Here is a 17084-nt window from a genome sequence, read left to right as displayed (position 1 = left end):
AACGGCCTAGTAGACGTAAACCTTGTTCAAATCCTTAAAAAACTCCAACTTGACAACCCGGAATTTAGAATTTAGAATTTAGAATGAGTGGGAGGGGCGTTAATCACTTCGACCTTACAGATCCATTGTGTCCCCCTTTCTTGAATCATAACTCATCATACAGTCCCAGGGCTTTGACAAAAGCCAGTATCTGGGACGGTTTTATAGAGGGTAGTTCTCCATCTCCAATATCAGTCGTACCAAAATTCATGGCACGAATGGTTGTCGTCTCGGCGCACTCAGTGATGAGGTGTACTGGTGTTTCACCATCTTCCCCACAGAATCTGCATTCGCCGTTTCTTCTTAGTTTCAATCTACTGAGGTGTTCATTGAGGAGACAGTGTCCTGTTAAAAACCCCGTGACAATCCGAAGATTGTTCTTACTCAGACCCAGGAAGATCTGTGATTTTTCTTGATCATAAGCTCTCAGAAACTTCTTCGAGTGTCCTAGACCATTGCAAGATTTCCATTCCAGGTTGCGGATGGAATCTTCCAAGTTCTTGAGTTCCGCCTTGAGTTGGTTACCACTTGGAAAGCAGAAACCCGGAAAACCCGGAAAGAATCATTTCTATCATGCAGAAGTCCACAATTATTTCTACCTGTTCTATCGTTCACACTGTGTTGAACCGCGATTAGGTCGTTGATAAGAATTATCCTGACTTAGTCGTTAAAACCGGCTTTAAGCTGAGAAAAAAATAATTGCATCCAATTAATTATTCATTTTTATATACTCTACTACAAATATTTTGAAACTATACAATACCCTTTGCATGCACCATAAAGTCCATTCTATAATGACCGTTTCATTAGCCGCTAATACGTCCAGTCTCATTTCGTATAATCACCGCCATTCACGGCTAAAGGCACGTCCAACTTTGCACCATCTGCAAAACTTCGCCGACCGCCATAACTCCGCGTAAACAAATTTGCTTCAAAGAGTGTCTGTCGTCCAACTCCCGACCCTGGCAAACAAACTACGAGAACTTGGAGCAGTTGGGAGGACTTTTTATTTTCTGTCCGGCACTAATAAACGAAAGATAAGCAAACAGAAAAGAGGGAGACCGACGGAGTGGGTGACCGCCAAATGAACACACCGAGTAAACGGTTAGTTTGGACCGAAATGAATTTGTGAGTGGTTCGAAAAGTAATAAATAATGAAATAAAAATAATGAAAGTTTTTAAATAGTGTTTTAATTTAGAGTGCATGGGATGTATAAATTGTAAAGTGATGAATTTTCAGTTAGCTCGTCTTTGATTAGAACAGTAATCAAGTGTCTTTCAATATATGTATAAAATCCTTAAGTGACTGACTCGCTAATTAATCACGATCCTGCTCAAACCACTCAACGTAAGAAGCTCAATTTTGGCATACAGATTGATTCTAGGGTTGTAGCTCGATAAGAAGGGATTTTTCGAAATTCCAGTTCCAGGGGGGTGAAACCACCCCTCAAATATTACAATATTTTTTATTTAAAAAACGGCGAAGTTTCCAAAAAAAAACGCTTAAACACGTATATTTTATTTTGTTTTTTACATATTTTAGGATTTTAAAAATGTATACAGGGTGTTTAGAAAAATCTGGTCATTGATTAATCACGATCCTGCTTAAAGCGCTTGACGTAAAGAGCTGATTTTTGGAAAACGGATTGACTTTAGGGTGTAAAGGTTCGAAAAGTAGGGATTTCTCGAAACTCGAATTCTAAGAGGGTGAAACCACCCCTCAACAATTAGAATATTTCTTATTTAAAAACCGGTGAGTTTTTCGGAAAAAAACTCTTAAACACGTATATTTTATTTTGTTGTTTTACATATTTTAAGATTTTTTCAAAATTTATACAGGGTGTTTTATAAAATATGACCATTGTGTAATCACGATTCTGCTTAAAATGCTTGACGTTTAAAGCTGATTTTTGGCAAACGCATTGACTGTGGAGTATAGAGCTTCAACAAGAGGGGGTTTATCGAATCTCAAATTCCAAGGGGGTGAAAACGCCCCTCAAAGATTACAATATTTGTTATTTAAAAAACGGTTGGTCTTTCGGGAAAACGCTTGAACACTTTTTTACATATTTTGAAATTTTTTAAAAAATCGTACAGGGTGTTCCAAAAAGTTAGGTAATTGATTAACCACGATTCTGCTTAAACTGCTTGACGTAAAAACCGTATTTTTGGCAAACGGATTTTTCGAAAGTCAAATTCCAACGAGATGAAACTACCCCTCAAATATTACCAAGTTATATAATGATATCACCATATTGTGTTTTCTCGTGCTGACATAAATGTGAGAAAATTTTATCCAGTTTGTATGTTAATGGAAATTCTTGCTTTGCTTTATCATCATCATTACAAATGATTAATTCGACGCGAACGAAGTCGCAGGTACACGCTAGTTAAGTATGTATGTATTAAATTCTATGTGGTGTCATTACCATTTTGCTTAGGGTGCCCTTTTATAACTCCAGTGTGTGTAGGTATTTTTAGAGATTAAAGACGTTTGAAAGTATATCGTGTTAAAGCTTAATTACTACAGGAACTGGATTCTCGATTTTTTATTTGTCGAGACAGGAGATTTCCCGACCAACATTCTCGATAAATTTTGAAGGTTTCAATAAACCACGATAACTATTTTTGAATTTCTTTATTTAGATCAATTAAATGATATGTTAAATTTTCTTTAATTAACAAATCAACAACAAATAATAAATTAATCAAACTATACTCGGTTGGTTTATATAAGTAAAATATAGAGTATAGAATGTCCACGTCATATATTCTTCAACTCTCTCAGTCACTTGCCAACCAGATGAAAAAGGTGACGTCAATGAGAGATTGGTGAATGTCAAAATTTCCTTTACTAATTGTCATTGTCATTTGATTTGTCGTTTGATGTCCAAATTAAAATTTGACTGTTGCTGTAAAAAATCATTTTTTTATTGCAAAATGACTAAAACATTTAACAAAACGAAGAAGAGCTCATTGCTAAGATTAGTAGAACGCCAGTAGACGCCGTATATGAAGTACGTACAATTCAAAGCTGTAATATTCCTATGTATAATACAAAATTCATAGCATTTTTAATATAATATAGCGATTTGCTGATGCTTTAGAAATAGGAATTTCAAACAGTCTAAAGGATTCGAATTAAAGAGACGATCACCGCGACCTTACAGTTCTATTGTGTGATCTATTGTTGAGTTATAACGAGTTATAGCTCAAGAAACTCTCAGGGCTTTAACAAAGCCAGTGTCTGAGACGGATCTACAGAGGCCAGCTCACCGTCCTCGACATCAGCCTTACCAAAGTTTATTGTACGAACGGTCGTCGTCTCGGCGCACTCAGTGATAAGGTGTTCTGGTGTCTCCCCCACGGAATCTGCATTCGCTGTTGTTTCTCAGCTTCCGCCTACTGAGGTGTTCGTTGGGGGAGACAGTGACCTGTTAGAAACCCCGTGACAATTCGAAGATGATTGTTTTTTACTCAAATCAAGGAAAATCTTTGATTTTTCTCGGTTTTAAGTTCTGAACTTTTTTGAGTGTCTTAGGCCGTTAGAGGATGCCCATTCCAGGTTACGGGTAGAGTTTTCCAGGTTCTACAGTTTCCTAACTACTTTCAACTTTTTCTAAAACTTTAACACCCTGTATCTTGCATAAGAGGCATTTCCGACCCATAGCGTGTTATATCAAAATTAATATTTCGACGTCCCCTATCATTCCCCGAAAGCATGACCGACTTACAGGAATCACCCTGTATATAAAACATTTCTAGAAAACCGTGTCTCCAATGGTTTCTTAGTAAAAATTAAATAGTCAAAGAATGAAAACGAAATTATATTACCATAGGAACGCGTTTAGATTTTTTAAGACTCAGAAAAATCAACTATATTTTTCATGTTCTTGTTAATTTTTACTAAAACGGTATGGAAATATATAAACGTGATTAACCATTTTAGAACAAGCAAACATTTTTATGGAGAATTTATTTTTCTCAAAAATGTCAGGAATAAAAAGTTTTTCTCTTGTAAAGACAATCCGGGGATATATTGTATATTTATATACAGTTTGGCCTAAAAATAAAAATAAAAATATATATATAATACTTTAAATCTGACGAAATTTTATTTATTTATGAAGCGGATTTTGTAGATCTAACTGTATATTATTTTTTGAATGTCCGATATTTCCAGAATTTTTCAGAAATCTTTGAAATATGTGTAGCGACATTGCTTTTTGTTAAAAAGTTATAAACTAATATTTTCAGAATCTGCCACACGTTGAGTTAACCTCAAAAATACGCAGCAGTTATACTTTTTTATTAACACTTCGAAAGTAATAAAAATCAGACAAAGTCAATATGACCTCGCGCTCGTAAAACTCACAGTAACTATTTTCAATTTTGCCCGCTGCTCGCAAGAAACGTTCTTTAATAAATTTTACGCTCGAAACCAATCTTGGCCTTTCTTCTCTCTGCCGCGATCCATATTTTACCCGTCCTTTGCGAGTAGTGGCAGCGGGCGGGACCGCCGCGTGTAAAACTTTATCTCACGTAGTGGCGATATTACCTTGCAGAAGCCGGCTTTTGTGGCTGCGAAACATCTTGATGTACCCGCAGATATAAAAGGGCTAAAGCGCGAATTATATTGCTGCGGAGGTACTTTTAAAAGTAATATGGCACAGCTTACGTTTAAAGTCGCTAGCTTTTTGCTATTTTTAATTATGTGGTACACGTATTCCATACATACACATTACTTATACATTACCTGACACACATGGCCAAAATTATTATTGCATATAACGATATTTTATTTTATTTTGGACCTAATATGATTATTTTAGATTTTTGGACATATTGGCTTACTACACGACTAACTAATATAAAATTAAAAATCTAAGTGCAACTAGGCTGTTATTATAATTTTATTTCATAATGAGTGAAAATCAACAAATTTCATTTTAAACAGAAAATATTGAAAACAATTTAATTATTTCTCACAACTAATAGTCTGTATTGCCTCCTCGAGCCTCAATGCAAGCTGTGAGACGAGTGGCATGCTCTCAATTAAGTTGTCCAGAAGATGATGAGGAATGGCTTCCCATGTTTCGCGCGCAGCAATTTTCAATTCATTTAAGGTACGGGAGGATCATTCTTTTTGGCAATATGACGTTTTAGCACGTACCAAGCATGCTCTATCACATTCATATCTGGAGACATCGGTGGCCACCACAGTTTTCTAATACCCTTTTCCTCACAAAATTCGCAGACCGCTAAAGTGCGATGGGAAAGGATCATTAACGTCCATGTAAACGAATTCATCACCTACTTCCCCTCGAAATGGACGCACAATAGGCTCTAAAACCTCTCTAAGATATGAGGCACGCAAGTCCTTCTCTGGCGCTATTGGCCTCACTGGCACGCCAGTCCTTCGCCGGCGCCAATGGCCTGACTGGCACGCCGATCCTTCACTGGCGCCACTGGCCTCACTGGCACGCCGGTCCTTCGCTGGCGCCACTGACCTCACTGGCAGGCAAGTCCTTTGCTGGCGCCACTGGCCTCACTGGCACGCCGGTCCTTCGCTGGCGCCACTGGCCTCGCTGGCACGCAACTCCTTCGCTGGCGCCATTGGTCTCACTGGCACGCCGGTCCTTCGCTGGCGCCACTGACCTCACTGGCAGGCAAGTCTTTTGCTGGCGCCACTGGCCTCACTGGCACGCCAGTCCTTCGCTGGCGCCACTGACCTCACTGGCACGCAAGTCCTTCGCTGGCGCCACTGGCCTCACTGGCACGCCAGTCCTTCGCTGGCGCCACTGGCCTCGCTGGCACGCAACTCCTTCGCTGGCGCCATTGGTCTCACTGGCACGCAAGTACTTCGCTGGCGCCACTGGCCTCGCTGGCACGCAACTCCTTCGCTGGCGCCACTGGCCTCACTGGCACGCCAGTCCTTCGCTGGCGCCACTGGCCTCACAAATAATCAAAGAATGAAAACGAAATTATATTACCATAGGAACGCGTTTAGATTTTTAAGACTCAGAAAAAAATCAACTATATTTTTCATGTTCTTGTTAATTTTTACTAAAACGGTATGGAAATTATATAAACGTGATTAACCATTTTAGAACAAGCAAACATTTTTATGGAGAATTTATTTTTCTCAAAATGTCAGGAATAAAAAGGTTTTTCTCTTGTAAAGACAATCCGGGGATATATTGTATATTTATATACAGTTTGGCCTAAAAATAAAAATAAAAATATATATATAATACTTTAAATCTGACGAAATTTTATTTATTTATGAAGCGGATTTTGTAGATCTAACTGTATATTATTTTTGAATGTCCGATATTTCCAGAATTTTTCAGAAATCTTTGAAATATGTGTAGCGACATTGCTTTTGTTAAAAAAAGTTATAAACTAATATTTTCAGAATCTGCCACACGTTGAGTTAACCTCAAAAATACGCAGCAGTTATATTTTTATTAACACTTCGAAAGTAATAAAATCAGACAAAGTCAATATGACCTCGCGCTCGTAAAACTCACAGTAACTATTTTTTCAATTTTGCCCGCTGCTCGCAAGAAACGTTCTTTAATAAATTTTACGCTCGAAACCAATCTTGGCCTTTCTTCTCTGCCGCGATCCATATTTTACCCGTCCTTTGCGAGTAGTGGCAGCGGGCGGGACCGCCGCGTGTAAAACTTTATCTCACGTAGTGGCGATATTACCTTTGCAGAAGCCGGCTTTTGTGGCTGCGAAACATCTTGATGTACCCGCAGATATAAAGGCCTAAAGCGCGAATTATATTGCTGCGGAGGTACTTTTAAAAGTAATATGGCACAGCTTACGTTTAAAGTCGCTAGCTTTTTGCTATTTTAATTATGTGGTACACGTATTCCATACATACACATTACTTATACATTACCTGACACACATGGCCAAAATTATTATTGCATATAACGATATTTTTATTTTATTTTGGACCTAATATGATTATTTTTAGATTTTTGGACATATTGGCTTACTACACGACTAACTAATATAAAATTAAAATCTAAGTGCAACTAGGCTGTTATTATAATTTTATTTCATAATGAGTGAAAATCAACAAATTTCATTTTAAACAGAAAATATTGAAAACAATTTTAATTATGTCTCACAACTAATAGTCTGTATTGCCTCCCTCGAGCCTCAATGCAAGCTGTGAGACGAGTGGCATGCTCTCAATTAAGTTGTCCAGAAGATGATGAGGAATGGCTTCCCATGTTTCGCGCGCAGCAATTTTCAATTCATTTAAGGTACGGGAGGATCATTCTTTTTGGCAATATGACGTTTTAGCACGTACCAAGCATGCTCTATCACATTCATATCTGGAGACATCGGTGGCCACCACAGTTTTCTAATACCCTTTTCCTCACAAAATTCGCAGACCGCTAAAGTGCGATGGGAAAGGATCATTAACGTCCATGTAAACGAATTCATCACCTACTTCCCCTCGAAATGGACGCACAATAGGCTCTAAAACCTCTCTAAGATATGAGGCACGCAAGTCCTTCTCTGGCGCTATTGGCCTCACTGGCACGCCAGTCCTTCGCCGGCGCCAATGGCCTGACTGGCACGCCGATCCTTCACTGGCGCCACTGGTCTCACTGGCACGCCAGTCCTTCGCTGGCGCCACTGGCCTCGCTGGCACGCAACTCCTTCGCTGGCGCCATTGGTCTCACTGGCACGCAAGTACTTCGCTGGCGCTATTGGCCTCACTGGCACGCCAGTACTTCGTTGGCGCCAATGGCCTGACTGGCACGCCGATCCTTCACTGGCGCCACTGGTCTTACTGGCACGCCAGTCCTTCGCTGGCGCCACTGGCCTCACTGGCACGCCGGTCCTTCGCTGGCGCCACTGACCTCACTGGCAGGCAAGTCCTTTGCTGGCGCCACTGGCCTCACTGGCACGCCAGTCCTTCGCTGGCGCCACTGGCCTCGCTGGCACGCAACTCCTTCGCTGGCGCCATTGGTCTCACTGGCACGCAAGTACTTCGCTGGCGCCACTGGCCTTCAAGGGAAAGGTATAATTTAACTGAGGAGGCCGTGCTTTGGTATTTAGGAATAACTTTTAATTCTAAATAACTTTTCCTAATGACAGTTTGCTGATTTTTTTGAAATAAGGGTACTTTACCCTTGTGCAATTTTTATATTTTTTGTCCTACCTTGTATACTATTTGACTTTTAACCATTTTAAATCCACCTAATATCATTATCGAACATGCACCAACTTTTAGCAATATTAGAATTGTGGTACTACAATAAATAAGAAAAATTCCCACTAAAAAATTGCACACTAAAATGACTACACTGTATAATATTTCTTCTTTAGAATTGTTTTTGTTTGTGTATAAAAACGTTTTTAAAAAAAATATTTGTTTTATATTTGTATTTGTATGATTTTATGTCAAAAATTGTTGTTTTCTGTATATGTTTTTCGACGATCCTATAATCTAAGTACCGTGTATTTATATTAAAAGGAATTAATAAACGAACTAAACTAAACTAAATTCCAATTCTTAATTTAAAATTTAATTTACTTTTTAATTTTAAATTTTTAATACTTTGCGCATATTTTGGGCAAAACATTTAAATATGAATAATTTAAAAAAATGCTATATCTGGTTTTATCTAGTAATATCACAAAAGAAACATCATATTGCAATTGCTTTAGAGAAGAACAAGCTCCGCTTATGCATCTCGACAAACTAGATTCTGTCAAAGGCGTTTACATTCTCTTTAAAGCAACTGTTGTATAATAAGCTACGTCTTATTTTAGAGACGACATAAATCCAATGGACTTAGTGCACTTAATTTCAGAATTTACAACTAGACTTGTCCGTTTCTGAAACAATAGGTTTAATGGAAACCTCGTCATTCGTCATACCATTAACAATGTTCTAAATTAAGACATATTATCTTTACATTTATTTATATGTCGTATACTTAATATAGATTTGCTGTCTTTAAATTAAGAATGAAACTGAGTGATATATTCGGATTGTCACGGGGTTTTTAACAGGATACTGTCTCCTCAATGAATACTTCCGTAGATTAAAGCTAAGAAAGAACTGTGAATGCAGATTCTGTTGGGAAAATGGGGAAACACCACAACACTTGATCTCTGAGTGCGACAACACGACAACCACTCGAGCCGCCAACTTTGGTACGACTGATATCGGAGGTGGAGAACTGACGAATCTGTTATGATGAATGAGTTACAACTGAAGAAACAGGTGGGAAAGACAGTATTGCCCGTGAAAAAACAGTATTGCCTGGGAAAAAACAGTATTGCCTGTCGGTATTTCATCAATGGATGACAAAAGGTTGGTTATGGACTGACAACAGGGGAGTGATTTACAAATTACAATGGTTGACGCCTATGTTCACAGTTAAAATAAATGCACTGTATAAGGAAAGAACCATTGGGACGAGAGAAGAATTACAGAAGGCTACTAGGCGCTTTTCGACTTATTACACCAGTTCGCCTAATAAATCGTTGTAACTCTTGACGATCTCAATGACTTTTTTAGAAAATTATATTCGTCACTCAAAAAAACTTTTTAGTTTTGTTCTTTGTTTATTTTATAGATTTCAATTGTAATTACTAATACTAATATAGAATGTTAATTTACATTCTCAAAAGTCTTTAATTTTACAGATAAATAATAATATAGAATATTAAATTGTGATAAAAAATAATTAGGCAAATAGGCCAACACAATATCATGGCCCGCTTCGATATAAAGATAAAAAAAATTTTTAAGTGATTTCCATTTTAAAAATTATATTTTTCATTATTTCTGATAAAAAGAGCAAGCACAGAAAAAAACTGAATATGCCACTGGCTTGTGCTTAAAAAAGTGCCTTAAAAACGTTTTTACTGAATTTTATTATTCCGCGAAATAAAAAAGTTATGGACAATTTTCCAAATGGTAAAAAAATTCAAAAAGACCCCTATCTTAGTTGGCAGTGAAACTATCAAGAGGCGGTTTACGCCATTAAACGTGTCTCAGAAATTGAGCCCATGACATACATCGATTTTGTTCTATCTAGTCAGGAAATAGGGTTTCTCTGTTAAAACAGACCAATTTCGACCACCCTGTACTTTAACAAATATGCCGATAAAGTTGTAAATAGTTCTAAAGCCAAACCTATTAAAGATAATTGATTGAAAATTGTAAAATACTTCAGCGCGCTAACTTTTATGACGAAAATCGCATTGTCATACAAGCCGCGATTTTTCTTACTTCCGCTCCTTCTTGTTCGGCTTTGAAGGCGAGTAATTTTTCAAATTAACGGCAACGTAATTTAGAGGAAAATTAATAACCTATTCAGCGTGTTCATTTACAAGCTCAATTTTTCAATTTTTTTTTTTGATTTTATTTTGTTGAAGCTTCATTGGTTTATTTCTAATCAGAAGATATAATTTTATTCTAGTGTATGCTTTGTTAGTCAATAATTTATTTGATTACTTCTGTTCGTCTACAGCCTTGGTGTATTCTTAGCCGGTGCTGCCACCATCGGAGAAAATCGTTAACAACCGGCATATATAAATACAGGGGTTTAAGAGTCTATTATGCTGTACAGTTTGGGTCGCTCTCAGGGTAAATGGTTTTGTGTCCGAAAGAAATACATATTGTAACGTTTTTAGTTCGTTACATGTCTTTTTTACATATAATATATGATGTCTGGCCTATCGTCACCGGATTCCCTCTCGTTCAGGCCTGATCATTTTGTTGGTGCGCTTGGCGTAATTTTTACGTTTCCTAGTCGCCAACCCTGCTATCGTTTCACTATTCTGTGGAGGCGCGCGCTGTCAACATCGCTTCTGTCAACTCTCTGTGATTTAACGGTACTTTTGGTTTCACCGTTTGGCCTGTCAGACGCCATTAGTCCCAGTTTTTTTAGAAATGGTGATTATTTAAATCTTGCTGTATAATCTGAATCAGCTGCTATTTCGAGGCTACAGGTAAAGATGAGTAAAAGTACCTTTTATAGATTCGATATTATTATTGAATATTTTTAGGGTAGAGTTACGGATGTCCCAACTTGTATTTGTATTTTGCTGGCACGTTGGCGTCCCTTTTCTTTTGTCCTCCAGAATGTCACATGGAAGAAAGGACAGGTTGTTTATTATTTATTGAGCCCTCGGAAGTATTTCGAGGTAGGTTTATTTTGTTTATTAGACCTTGTTTGGTTTTAAACAAGAGTTTCATATTTTTAGGGTCCAAGGTACGGGTAGTGTCTGTATGTACGGACATTATCTTATGTACGGATGTCCTGTGGACGAGTGTCCCCAGTAAGAATGATTTTTTCTTACATATAAGTGCCACAGCGTGGATGTAGCGTGAGTCTCATGCTGCTTCGTTCCCAGCTATAAGCTAGTTAGTTACGGCTGTATCAATTCATGGTGTCCTCATTCTGGCCCCTTTAGTTGTGTTGGATGGCTGAGTACAGAGATGCGAGACCACCTCACGCTGTTACTGTTTAAAGCAAGATTACATAAAGAACAGCTAAGTGTAGATTTAAGTTCTAGTTTTACATTTAACATTTAAAACATTTACAGTCTTAAACAATAACGTACATCTTAAATAATATCGTACAGACTATGTTTAGTGGTTAGATTGTTAAGAACATTCATGTCGATTTAATATTTAATATAATAATTAATACTAAATATAATTTAGATCTTAGGTTTCATTGCATTACATCTTGTAATGGTATTACTTTTATAGATATTATTATCGCACTATTTTAACAGATGAATAACCAAACATAGATTCTAGAATCTACAGGTTGCAACATCTTCGATTTAGCATCATAGGAATATATCAAATTAATTAAAGTAATGCTACATTTCATATATTCTCTTAAACTTTACATGTCTTGTATTTTATCGTAGTTGTTTTCATTGATATTTAGTACGACTCTTACCACCACTTTCTTTGACATATAACCACTATATATTTATTAGAACTCTACAATGTCATGTACCATCTAAGAACATCATGAATAAATATAGTCATTGGTTTTAAGTAATATACAACTGTGTTTTCTTTCTCTGTGCATGCCTGGCGCCCAATATTTATAATTTCGAGTTATTATTGTTAATTAGTTTCTTTCCAGTGAAATACTTTATCCACGACTGCTCTACCAACGAAAAGCTGCCGTTCGCAGTGATAATGTTTTAAAAAAACGCTACAATATTATATTTCAGAAATCTGCCTAAGCCTTAGCCCGATCCTGTCGTGTTAAGCCACACCCGAAATTCCAAACACACGTGCTTTGATTAAGGCTTGATTAAGTTTGCAGAGCTTGAGCATTTGCCATAAAATACGGAGCAATTTGTTACAAAACCATATAAATTATATATCACTGTAATCACAAAACTTCAATCTATTTTCGTATAGTAACGTAATTTTAAATTATGTCTTTATTTTCGAGAAAATTTAGTCCAAACATAAGGAATATTTTGTTGATGTTTGACCATCAAAATCTTAAAAATAAACAAGATCTCTAAAAATGTGCTACAATACAGATAATATAAGCATAATCCTTTATCTTTAATTTCCGTTTCCATTTGTGTAAAATTACCTAGCCAGTTTTACATAAAACGTTAAATGCCGAACGCTTATTTTGCTACTGTTTCGGACTAGAGACTGGTACCGGTAGCTATAGATATGGAAATGCCAAAACAGAAAACGAAAAATTTTCGCATATTTATTTTTTTTTCAAAATAAAATTCTGTCCCTATTTTTTAGTTAATGATGTGGTTGTAAATAAAATAGTAGACAAACCTCGGAGGAAAGTTTTCATTATTGTCTCGAGATTTAATTAATCTCTCGACAGTAATGAAACACTTCCTCCCTCGGTATATAATATACTATTATCTATTAACTGCTAAAATTTTAGAAATATTTAAAAAAAATAATTCCACGCACAATAACCACATTGTAACAACCAGAAGCCATTTAAGTCGTTTAATTTCCTTCGCGTTTTAACTACACAAAGACATTACATTTTTTCAATTTAAAGATCCAACAAAACGAGTCCTTTACGGCTTGTCTTGAATAGAAAGGAAAATAAAAGCGTTCGTAATCTGCGGCACCGGCGGCACTGCATATTCGTATACGCGCTACGTAACGTTCGGGGGATTAATGCAGTTTATATATATTTTTATGCAACCGAGTCAGCAAATCCTCACGGTGCCGTTGGTAAAGCAGCAGCAAAAAATAAATTAACTTTTTTAACTCGGCCCCGTTGTTCAGTCGGAATTGCAGTGTGTTTCGCTTTATGAGTGATGTTTAATAATTATTTCTTGACGTAAACGTATTTAGTGTTTCGTAATGTTTAGTTGAGTATACAAAGAACTTTACAATGGTAGGTGGTGCTTAAAAATGATATTTTATTGCTTTGTGTTTCTAATTATTGTTTTTTTTAATTAGAGACTGCAAATGAATAAAATATATCAGGGTAATACCATTTTGCACTCAAGAACGGACTGGAGCAATTTTTTGGATTCACCTCTGCCCCAAATAAACTTGCGTGCATAGAAATCGGCCCACTGTAAACTTTTGACTTTAACGGTGTCTTTTAGAATCTATTTATCAGACCAAGAAAAAAATATAAGCTGTTTCAAAGACAATTTAACATGCTTTAATATGAGTATTAATTTATCCAAAGTACTTATCGTTTATATACGTAGCATCGGGTAAACAAATGAAAGGCATTTGTTTTGTGGTGACAATAAGAATAAAAAAAATTATCAAATATTACAATTACTACTTTACTGTTACTTTGTAATCGAAATTTGCACATTGTTCTTTCATTGTTTGATTTGTTGTGTTTCATTGTTTGATTAGTGTTTCAATTTAATGCATACATCACGGAAAAAAGCTGCCAAAGTAATCGCTTTAATTGAAAATGGACTTAAACAGAGAGCTGCAGCTCGGCAACTATATATGACACGCGGAGCGGTTCGAAGAGTGTGTGAACGATATGAGGAGACTCGATCCTTTCGTAGGCGACCTGGAACTGGTCGAAAGAGATATACAACGGATCGTGATGACCGCTTTATTGTGTCTACAACATTAAGAAACCGGCATCTTAATGCTATTCAGGTGCAACAACAGCTCCGTGAAACACGAGGAGTGACTGTTAGTGAGAGGACAGTAAGACGAAGATTGAAGGAAAGTAACATGACCCCCAAAACACCCGCAATTGGTCCAAAACTTACCCCAGCTCATCGTCAAACACGCCTGCCTTATGCACGGAACATCTGAATTGGCCACTAGAACAATGGGAATGTGTTTTATTCTCAGATGAGACCCAGGATATGCCTCTATGGTAGCGACCGAAGAAGAAAAGTCTTCCAGAGGCCAGATGAGCGATTCGCAGAATGCTGCATTGAGGAGCGAATTGCTTATGGAGGTGGTTTCTGCATGATGTGGGGTACAATTTCTATGACTGCGCGAACCGACCCAGTTTTTATCCGTTGGGACGACCGTCGGCACGGAAGAGGAGGTTTAACTGGTGCTAGGTATATTGAGGAGATTTTAGCAGTTCATGTGGTACCTTACGTCGACTACATTGGAAGCGAATTCACTTTTATGCATGACAATGCGAGAGCACACACATCAAGAATCGTACACGATTACATTTCAGAAGTCGGTTTTCGGGTTATGGAATGGCCAGCATGCAGTCCAGACTTAAACACGATAGAACATTTACGGGATGAGCTAAAACGAAGGATTCGTACTAGACAAAGAGCCCCAACCTCTATCCCAGAGCTTATTGTTGCAGTATAAGAAGAGTGGCTCAACATACCGCAAGCAACAATATCAAACTTGATTGAATCTATGCCAAACTGTATGAGAGATGTTGTAAGAGCAAGAGGGGGTCATACCCATTATTGAAAATTTATTTTAGTTAATCGTCAATCAATAAATAAATAAATAATGGCATACATCTTAGTAATAAAAAACGATAATTTGTTTCATGCATTAATTTAATAATTTTAATCCAAAGAAACCGAAATACAAATTAATATCTCTAAACTCTTTTCAAAGAATATAAAATTGTCTTTCAAACAGTATATATTTTTTCTTAATCTGACAAATATATTCTAAAAAATATATAGTTAACTTCAAAAGTTTGCCTTGGGCCGATTTCTATGCACGCAAGTGTAGAATAATACAAGGCGTACACTCTGTATACATAAATAAAATTATTGATTGACAAACTAGGGAGAGAGAAATCAGAAAAATAACAGCGATTATTTCCCTCATCGTGAAATGGACCAATCAGCTAATCTAATTTTTCGAATAAATTTTGTTTAGATAAGTGATCAAATCCCAAGACCAGTTTAACCGCGATTATTTGTTCGGCTTCCTTTTGGGTTTTTTTTTGTCGTTTATCACTAATTCTGAGAGATTTTGGCAACAGTTCATTTAAAAACATTGATTTACAACTCATATGTATGACTTAATAACGATTTTAATCGGTAAAAACCCTTTATTCTGTGAGACTCCCCCGTTTTAGAGAAAGGTCACTGACATCGGGTTGCCTTGGTTCGGTTCCTCGGGCGCCGTCCCAATGTTTAAAGTGTTTGAGAGAACACTAGTGCCAATACGGGTAGGTTTTATACAGTGGAGATACCAGGGAGTGATGAGATGAAAAGAAAATAAACCACACAATTAACTATAACGTAACACTAGGCTTTTATTTAACTAATTAATTATGTACAAAAATAATCCAGGAAGGTTCACGTCCTCGAGTCCCGATGGTCGCAGTTAAACATTTCTTGGAACGGCGTCCGTTTTGGCGTCTAACGTCTCGGCGAGTTGTACGTCGTTTGGAGAAGCGCAGGCCGCAAACACACCGCCCGGTCAGGACAACCTCGGGATTTCGGCGAGATCCCGTTCAGCGTCACTGATGCAGGGTGTCGTCCGGACGACACACCTAGAAAAATACGGGAGCTACAAAACCAGCCTCGGGATTAGGGCGAAGTCCTGTGTTAGCTCCGTGGACCTTCACGACCCGTGCGTTTACTGAACTGCCCGGACTGCAACCTTGATATGAAGGCAGTATCTATATTATTATTGTTTCTCTTTAATTAAAGTCCAGAACAACATAGTTGGATTCTCTGGAATAGAGACAAGGGGGTTCTGCCGTGCTCTTTTACTTGTAAATTCCAGGCAGAGTACGACGCTCCTTTCATAAAGTAAGTAGGGCTATTTATAAAGTTAGTGTTTATTTACATCACCATATCTCCTCAAATTTCCCAAAATATTGCTTCTGTCGAGCGCATTCGAGGTAATCACAATAAAAAATATTTTTAACACAACGTAGTTTTTTTTATTTCATCTAAATTGTTTTTTATACAGTTGACCAAAATATTACCTCTTCAACTTTGTTGAACGAACATAGGTTGTTATACTATAAAAAATTTATTTAATATACTTAAATCCAAGTTAAATATTAAACAAGAGGGCACATTATCGATTTTTGAAGTTTTCCGTCGTAACCCTCCTCCTCGCCCCTATCACCTCGCCCTCTTCCACACCACAAAACCCACCAGAGTAAACATAAATCGTAATTTGTCAAAAGTTAAGGAAGTTACTCGTCGGAGAAACTGGCGTCGGTAAAACCTACCAAGACGCGAACTTTAAATAAAGTTGCCGTTAATTCGAGATCGTCGAGTGTTTTAATCGAATTTGATTCGGGCGAGCGTCGAACAAGTTGTTTTCGGTTGATGTGCGTGTATTGTTCAGTTTGTTTGCGTTAAATCGTCGCGTCCTCAATTAAACTAACAAAAACACGAACAGAAAATAAACATACAACAACAAAGTTGTCAATTTTAGGATACACTTTAGTTTAATCTATAAGAAATTAGCACTGAAAATAAAGTTTAAATTTTTTACTTAACTTTTGTGTACTGGGTTTCCAAAATTCAAGACTCAACATTGGTATCTATCTACTAAGATATGCTAATTGAAGTATCCCTTTAAAAGA

This window comes from Sitophilus oryzae, unplaced genomic scaffold (assembly GCF_002938485.1).
Source record: "Sitophilus oryzae breed Bouriz unplaced genomic scaffold, Soryzae_2.0 scaffold_1607_pilon_pilon, whole genome shotgun sequence".
In the NCBI taxonomy this organism is placed as follows: domain Eukaryota; kingdom Metazoa; phylum Arthropoda; class Insecta; order Coleoptera; family Curculionidae; genus Sitophilus; species Sitophilus oryzae.
This window is presented reverse-complemented; position numbering follows the sequence as displayed.